The sequence below is a fragment of the Micropterus dolomieu genome, linkage group LG05 (genome assembly GCF_021292245.1).
Source record: "Micropterus dolomieu isolate WLL.071019.BEF.003 ecotype Adirondacks linkage group LG05, ASM2129224v1, whole genome shotgun sequence".
In the NCBI taxonomy this organism is placed as follows: domain Eukaryota; kingdom Metazoa; phylum Chordata; class Actinopteri; order Centrarchiformes; family Centrarchidae; genus Micropterus; species Micropterus dolomieu.
This window is the reverse complement of record NC_060154.1, coordinates 4,899,652-4,909,098: the sequence shown is the minus strand read 5'-3', so window position 1 is coordinate 4,909,098 and position 9,447 is coordinate 4,899,652. Positions and strand designations below refer to the sequence as shown.

The following is a 9,447-nucleotide window of genomic DNA, read 5'->3' as shown; positions in this document are numbered from 1 at the left end:
ACTCTCCCTACAACATCTCCACCTACCACCACAATTCCCTCTACAACAACTCCACCTACCACCACAACTCCCTCTATAACATCTCCACCTACAACAACTCCACCTACCACAACAACTCCCACTACAACTCCACCTGTAACAACAACAACTCTCCCTACCACAACAACTCTCCCTACAGCAACAGCTCCATCTATAACCACAACTTCACCTATCACAACAACTCCACCAACCACAACTCCCTCTACAACATCTCCTACAACAACAACTCCACCTACCACAACAACTCCCACTACAACTCCACCTGTAACAACAACAACTCCACCTACCACAACAACTCCCACTACAACTCCACCTGTAACAACAACTCCACCTACCACAACAACTCCACCAACCACAACTCCCTTTACAACATCTCCACCTGTAACAACAACTCCACCTACCACAACAACTCTCCCTACAACAACAACTCTCCCTACAACAACAACTCCATCTATAACAACAACAACTCCACCTACCACAACAACTTCCTCTACAACAACTCCACCTACCACAACAACTCCACCTACCACAACAAATCCCACTACAACTCCACCTGTAACAACAACTCCACCTACCACAGCAACTCTCCCTACAACATCTCCACCTACCACCACAATTCCCTCTACAACAACTCCACCTACCACCACAACTCCCTCTATAACATCTCCACCTACAACAACTCCACCTACCACAACAACTCCCACTACAACTCCACCTGTAACAACAACAACTCTCCCTACCACAACAACTCTCCCTACAGCAACAGCTCCATCTATAACCACAACTTCACCTATCACAACAACTCCACCAACCACAACTCCCTCTACAACATCTCCTACAACAACAACTCCACCTACCACAACAACTCCCACTACAACTCCACCTGTAACAACAACAACAACTCCACCTACCACAACAACTCTCCCTACAACAACACCCCCTACCACAACAACTCTCCCTACAGCAACAGCTCCATCTATAACAACAACAACTCCACCTACCACAACAACTTCATCTACAACAACTCCACCTACCACAGCAACTCTCCCTACAACATCTCCACCTATTACAACGGTCACTACAACAACTCCACCTACCACAACAACTTCCTCTACAACAACTCCACCTACCACAACAACTCCACCAACCACAACTCCCTCTACAACAACCTCTCCACCTACAACAACAACCACTCCACCTACCACAACGACTCTCCCTACAACATCTCCACCTATTACAACAGTCACTATAACAACTCCACCTACCACAACAACTTCCTCTACCACAACTCCACCTACCACAACAACTCCAACTACCACCACAACTCTCTCTACAACATCTCCACCTACAACAACAACTCCACCTACCACAAGTCCTCCACCTATCACAACAACAACTCCACCTACCACAACAACTCTCCCTGCAACATCTCCACTTATTACAACGGTCACTACAACAACTCCACCTACCACAACAACTCCACCTACCACCACATCTCCCTCTACAACATCTCCACCTACAACAACAACTACTCCACCTACCACAACAACACTCCCTACAACATCTCCACCTATTACAACGATCACTACAAGAACTCCACCTACCACAACAACTCCACCAACCACAACTCCCTCTACAACATCTCCACCTACAACAACAACAACTCCACCTACCACAACAACCCTCCCTACAACTCCACCTGTAACAACAACTCCACCTACCACATCAGCTTTCCCTACAGCAACAGCTCCATCTATAACAACAACTCCACCAACCACAACTCCCTCTACAACAACAACTCCACCTACCACAACAACCCTCCCTACGGCAACAACTCCCCCTACCACAACAACCCTCCCTACGGCAACAACTCCCCCTACAACAACAACCCCACCTACCACAACAACTCTCCCTACAACAACCTCTCCACCTACAACAACAACCACTCCACCTACCACAACGACTCTCCCTACAACATCTCCACCTATTACAACAGTCACTATAACAACTCCACCTACCACAACAACTCCAACTACCACCACAACTCCCTCTACAACATCTCCACCTACAACAACAACTCCACCTACCACAACAACAACTCCACCTACCACAACAACTCTCCCTGCAACATCTCCACTTATTACAACGGTCACTACAACAACTCCACCTACCACAACAACTTCCTCTACAACATCTCCACCTACTACAACAACTACTCCACCTACCACAACAACTTCCCCTACAACATCTCCACCTATTACAACGATCACTACAAGAACTCCACCTACCACAACAACTCCACCAACCACCACATCTCCCTCTACAACATCTCCACCTACAACAACAACTACTCCACCTACCACAACAACTCTCCCTACAACATCTCCACCTATTACAACGATCACTACAAGAACTCCACCTACCACAACAACTCCACCAACCACAACTCCCTCTACAACATCTCCACCTACAACAACAACAACTCCACCTACCACAACAACCCTCCCTACAACTCCACCTGTAACAACAACTCCACCTACCACATCAGCTTTCCCTACAGCAACAGCTCCATCTATAACAACAACTCCACCAACCACAACTCCCTCTACAACAACAACTCCACCTACCACAACAACCCTCCCTACGGCAACAACTCCCCCTACAACAACAACCCCACCTACCACAACAACTCTCCCTACAACAACCACCACAGCTCCAGCGCCAACCACTTCAGCCACCACAAATCCAGCTCCAACCACTACAACTGCAGCCACAGGTATGTGACAACCTGATTTTCCATTTCTCATCCACTTTCTAGGCTATAATGTAGGAATTTTGTTTGGTAGTTAAATAGCATTAGGAAAAGGGTGTATCTCACCCTGACAAATAAACTGTAAAGACCCCCAGCATAGCTCTACCCATTTCATTGGTCATTGGTATAATTTGAATCAACACTTTTAAGTGAAACATTTTCCTCCATGTTTATGAAATTAGTGATGTGGTGGTCGTGAACGAGGCGGCTGTATGAGTCGGCTCTTTAAGTAAACATTTGCAGCCTGTCTGGGAGCCCATTTCACCCCACCCCCACCGAAAAAGAAAGTGAATGAACAAATTACACATACTAATTACCTTGACTAATGGAAATTTGCTGTATGTGTCTGTATAGATTTGTGTAAGTGTAATTTTTCTTTTTGAATAGGGTTTTGTTTTTGTTATATGAATAGGATAGCTATTCTTGACATATCACAATTATCAGAGCTGTAATTCCCATGAAATAGACAAAAACTAAAAAGCACACAATTCTGGTTACATATGCATATCTATCTAGGTAGGAGATGTTATAAAATTTATTTTAAACATTTATCTATGACATTGTGATTCTGCTGTAGTGTCACAGAAAAGCAAATCTTGATGAATTGTATTGGACAGTAAAAAAAATATATATATTTTATTAGTTGGCAACTATCTAACAGTCTAACAGGAATACTTGATGCAGTTCAATTATTGAACTACACAAAAGGCAGCTTCAAAGGCTTATGGGATGGGGAAGCAGGCAAGGGTCAGAAGGCAGTCTAACACAGGCAAAGTAATCCAATAAGGAACAGGCTGGAATCCAAAGTCCAATAACAGGGCAAATGTCAAACACATAGATCAGGCAGGCAAAAACGGGTTCCAAATACAGGTCTCAGATACACAGATAAACACAATCCCGTGACGTTTTGGTGCAGAGGCTAGAGAACCAAGACATGATTGGTAACATAACTACAATCTGGCAAGGAAAATAAATTAACCGGTAAATATGGTGAGGAGCTGATGAGGAAATGAGATGCAAGTGAGGAGAGGCAAAAACAGGTTCCAGATACACGTCTTACGTAAACAGATAAACACAGTACAGGTGCAGAGATTAGCGAGCCAAGACATGAAAAACAAGATAATATAACTAACAATCAAACAACAAGGGAATATGTATCAGGGGAGGAGTGGGCAGAGTAGGCCAGGGCCACATTTCTGCAGGGCTGATGAGAAGTGAGAACAGGTCTGATGATGGGTGGGGCAATTAGGTTAATGTCTTATGGAGGCTTATGGGATGGTGAGGCAGGCATGATTTAAAACCAGAATCAGCCAATCACAGGCAAAGAAATCCAATAAAAGGCAAAAGGTCAAAAGCACAGGTCAGGCAGGAAGGAACAGGTTCTAGATACAGGTCTCAGGTAAACAGATAAACACAATACAGGAGTAGAGACTGGAGGCCAAGACATGAAACACAGAGAAACTAAAATACCTGGCAAGTGAACTGGTATATATTTTGAGTAGCTGATGAGGGAATGAGCTGCAGATGAGGAGTGGGCAGAGTAGGCCAGGGCCCTGTACCATCAAGCAATTTCAGCATACCCAGGATATCTTTTGGTTATCTGGCTTAACTAACCCTAACAATCACAATCGCAATAAGCGGTCACACAAAGCTGGTTATCAACTCAGTAAGTCAACCCAAGGTCTCCCAACCCAGCCATGAGCATGCAAGTCCACTGGCAGCAGAGCGGCATATTTTACAGACCAAGAGCAAACTTCAATGTAAGACAAACAGACATAGTCTATGAGGATGCTTGAGGATGGCAGGTCTGGGGAGTCAGGGCTAGAGACGTGGACAGATAGAGAGAACAATGCAGAGGGCTGTGGATGAGAGTGTGTGGCTGCAGGAAACTGTGACTTTTAACGAAAATACATGATCAGTAAAGACTTCTTTCAAAGCCATTTCTTCTCTTTTAATTAGTGTTAATGTCCTTATGTTACCTTTAACATTAGTGGTGGAACTGCAATAATTGTATTGTCAAGGACATGTAGCATTTATCAGGATTTTTTAAAACATGATAGTCTTTTATTAATTTCCACATGTAATGTTTTCTTTTAATCCCTACAGGCTTGGAATTACTGACATTTCTACAGATGAAGATAGCTTCCTATGGAGAGGTCAGCAATGGAACCACCACTAAACTTATTGAACAGGTTTGTAAAACAGAATGTATAAAACAACAGATATGTTAAAGCTGTACAGCTAACATTATCAAATAATAATGCAAAAAAAACCCAATATAAATATCTGTGTTTTCTCTGAATTTAGTTCTTTCGAGAATTACTTCCGAATGGAACAGCCTTCAATGTCACTGTGAGAAACATTAGAGCCGAAACTCCCACAACTCCAGTTCCAACCACCAAAGCCCACATGACTCGCTGAGAACAGGTATGTAAAACAGAATGTGTAAAATAACTGTTTAATGATCTTCAGCTAATATTATCAATGATAATGCATATACAAAACATAAAGGGTGGGCGAAGAGAATAAGATGGATCTTTAGATGTTTATTGTCTGTGTTTTCTCTCCGTTCAGTTTTTGAGAGAACTCCTGAATGGAACAGCTGTCACAGTCACCATGACAAACATTCAAAGGGTTGCGCCATAGAAGCTTGAAGTGGACAAGAGTAGTCAAAAGTGATTGTATAAAGAGAGCACTTTGAGGTTGTGCTAGTTTTAACACAATGTGAAGGCACAGTTCACCTCAACGATTTCAGCACAAGTCTCATCAGAAGTTTTATTAGAATATCTAATTGTGATTATGTTGACTGATATTGCAATTGTGATGTGATTTGCTTTACTAGAGAGAATGCTCATTTATACATCATTATATTTATTTTCATTGAAAAACATATTAGAATGTATTATGGTGTGATTTTGCAGGGATCTGTACCAATAAAAGATGTTTTCTCTAGAATATGATGTGTAGGCCAGAACATCTCTGCAGCATGACAATATTTTTTTTCTTAAAATGGTATTTTGACACACAATTCACCTCCAACAAATATTATGCCTTGAAAATTGCAGTAGGTCATTTGATGAACTTTTGAATAATTGTTCAGCCACATCTTCAAACTCCAGCTGTGAGAAAAGCCGCATTAATTAAACTCAAAGGATTTTAGGTTCAGTCTCCTCTTATGTCTCTTTGTCATCATTTTGCCAAATACAATAAAATAAACTCACGGTCTTAAATCCCCAAACAATATTTCCATTACTACACTGTTGGCTGTATTTCCCAGGAATGCAAAGAGTGGAGATGTGCATTTGGCTCAAATGATAAATTGTTTATGCAGTACAATGAGAAGATCAAACAAAGCAATCCGACCTGTCAAAGAGACTTTTAAGAGGAGTCAATAATTCCCATGCTTTGTAACTGGAGTAGCAGCTGTCATACTGGCAAGCCTGGTAACCAGGAAACAAATAAAGTGTTCCCTCTTCACACAAAACACTGGCAACAGTAACCTTAGAGTGTGCTGAATCAGGGCATTGATATAATAGGTTGAGCATTACTTAAAAAATGTACAGAAATGTCTATTGATCATTAATCATCAATGGTCTTATGTCATCAAGAACAGATTTATCAAGCTTAACATTTATCAAGCAATTCATTGGACATAGACAGACACAGAACACAAAGAACAAAAGGGCCAGAGCCAACTTCACTTTCTGCTCAGGCTTTAGTCATGTAGTGTCTGCAGTTCCATCCTGAGGACATCCTACCAATCTGTCATAGCCAGTGCTGCGATTTTCTTTGCTGTCGTGTGCTGGGCAGCAGGATGAAGGCATCAACAGCAAAAGAATCAACAAGCTCACAAGGCAGTCAGGCTCTGTCCTGCAAGTGGAGCAAACTGTGGAGCCCCAATTTCATCTCTGTTCTGCTGGTTGGTTGTCTTAGTCTGAGGCCTGATCTGGTTTGTTCCTTTGCCCTGCTTATGAGTAGCTAGTGTGAGTCTTTAGTTTGAGACTCCAGAATAGAATAGTCTCTGTCACATGCATCACTCATAATTTGTCTAGTTATTAATTTATCTGATGCCTTCACTGTGAAACTATTATGAATTGATTAATGATTAAAATAAAGTAAAAAGATTAGCCATTTTATTTCAGTATGGCACATGTTCTTCTTTTTGTCTCATTTTTAATGGAATCCGTTAAAGGTCAAAAGATCATTCACTTTAATATCAGGAGTCTTGCTTCAAAAATTGAGCAATCGTCTTAGAGCCTGGATTGCTCAGTACAAACCTAACATTATTACTATCTCAGAAACCTGGCTAAATAATACAATTTCTGATTGTGATATTGAAATCAATGATTATGTACTGCACAGAGCCGATAGAGAGGAGGTGGGGTGGTCACATATGTTGACGCAAATCTTATCTCTGAATGCATTATTCCTGAAGTAGATCCAGTTAACTTTGAAAGTCTTTTTATAAATATTATCTTTCATGTAAATAAACGTTTTATTATTGGCAAGATTTATAGGCCTCCGTCTGCCCCATCAGATTCCACAAAGTGCATTTTGTCTACAATTAACTCATTAGCCAAGCATAAAGAATTGATTATTCTTGTCGATTTCAATTGCAATTGGCTTGATCGTTCCTCCCCTGGTGATAAAAACTTTAGTAGTGTCAATCTCACACAGCTTATTAAGGAACCCACTAGAGTGGATAGCCGATCCTCATCTTTGCTTGACTGGATACTGGTCTCTAATCCGGAAAGGATATTTAAATCTGGTGTTTTATCTGATTGTTTTAGTGATCACTCTGTCTTTATTGTGTCTGGAAAATCAAAATGCCACATTTCCCTCCTAAATATATCAGAATACTTAATTGTAAAAATACTAATGCTGATTATTTCATACACGATTTAAACTCTATTAATTGGGATTGCTTGTCTTTCTGCCCCTCAGTGAGCATAACTGCGTTCTGTGATGTCATGTGCATACGCTCTATAGCAAAACTCCTGTGAATCAACAAAAATTTAATAATGTTACAAATATTGTGTTGTCCATATTGATGTTGCATGTATTTCTTAAAAATTTGGAACTGAATCATGTTTTGCAGTAATTTTATTTACTGTATGTGGTGACAGAATAGTATTGTGTGGAGGTAATGTTATGATTGTTTAAAGTTGTGCTTTTTAGACTATTGTTTATAGTTTTATATTAAAACTACTACAAACTAGCTATCTGTAATGATACAAAGCGAAGGCTGTGGTGGCAGAAAATTCATTTATCTGATATTCATGTTGATCATCACAAACTACACACAAAAAAGTAAGTATTTCTTTGTTGTAACAATGCTTCTTGGCAATAAATTTTATACCAAGGGAAAGCCTGTTTATGTTCCTTGGAAATGGTGCCACATTTGTAAAGAACATGCATTTGCCAAATCTTCTGACAATGACAAACAGCTTTTCTTTGCTGTTGACTCTTGTTTGGTGGATTGGATTACTGAAAACTGAAGAAATATTGCATTTTGAATGTTGTATCCCAGTGTGTCCACAGGGAATGACAAAATCAAATCACATTTATTGTCACTTTATAGTCTACTTACTTCACTGCATACACAAGTTAAAGGCAAGTGAAAGTCTTGGATGTTTGCTCCACAACACTGAATTTGTATAAGACGCAGACATTACTCAATACAGTCTAGTTTAAAAAGGACATAATAAATAATATAGGGTTAGACTGTCAGTGCAGTAACACAAGCTCCACTGTTTTTCCCCACTGTCTTGTCCTCCTCCCTGCAAAAAGAGATGTTCAACTGGACATGAACTCGATGTCACAGCTTTGGATCAGAAATCTGCAGCAATGTCCCAGTCCACTGGGTCACACCACAAGCTAGAAATTAGACCCGATTCAGTAACCACTGGATCCTAGAGACTCAGTACTTTTGATCTAATTTAGACATATTGACACTTTATTAATGACTTGTATTATATTTTATCTTGCACAATTTCTTTATGATCTATATTTACCTTGTAAACTAGCTGAGTGCACCTTTAATATATATAATGATCATGAGTACAGTGTCTGATGCCCTAAGGTTTCTGGAGGATTTGTGAGCAGGTCGGAAATGCATTTGGGATCTAGACCACTAAGAGATTTGTAAACAGTGAGCAAAACTTTAAAATCAATTGTGTTTTTTACCAGAAGTGTCACGGTTTGGTATGGGTGAGGCAGGTTGGAGGACCCAAACGCAGGACACAGAGCGGAGCAGGTATGGTTCAGTGGTTTTAATAAGCAAACAAAAGGCGAGCACACTTACAAACAGAGTAGCTGATGACTGAGTCCCAAAACAAAGGTAGTCCAAACAGATATCCAAAGGAAGCAGGGTAACACGACCGGGAGACACGACAAACAACAGGAGACAGCATGCAATGACCCAACAAAGACAAGACAGAAACACCAGGTACACACACACACACACACACACACACACACACACAGGGACTAACGAGGAGGGCGAGAGCAACACAGGTTAAGGACATGAGATTAACGAGGCAGGCAGAGAGAGACAGTGAATAGAGAGACTGACATGCAGGCAGAGTGACAACTGG

At 40.9% G+C, this 9,447-nt stretch overlaps 1 long non-coding RNA gene across 1 annotated transcript; it reads left to right on the top strand.

Annotated features, from left to right (window-relative positions):
• Positions 1 to 4,974: 4,974 nt before the first annotated feature.
• Positions 4,975 to 5,934, top strand: LOC123971719. The gene is made up of 3 exons (XR_006825262.1): positions 4,975 to 5,043; positions 5,159 to 5,278; positions 5,426 to 5,934. It is a non-coding gene; the product is annotated as an uncharacterized LOC123971719 (long non-coding RNA).
• Positions 5,935 to 9,447: the final 3,513 nt, after the last annotated feature.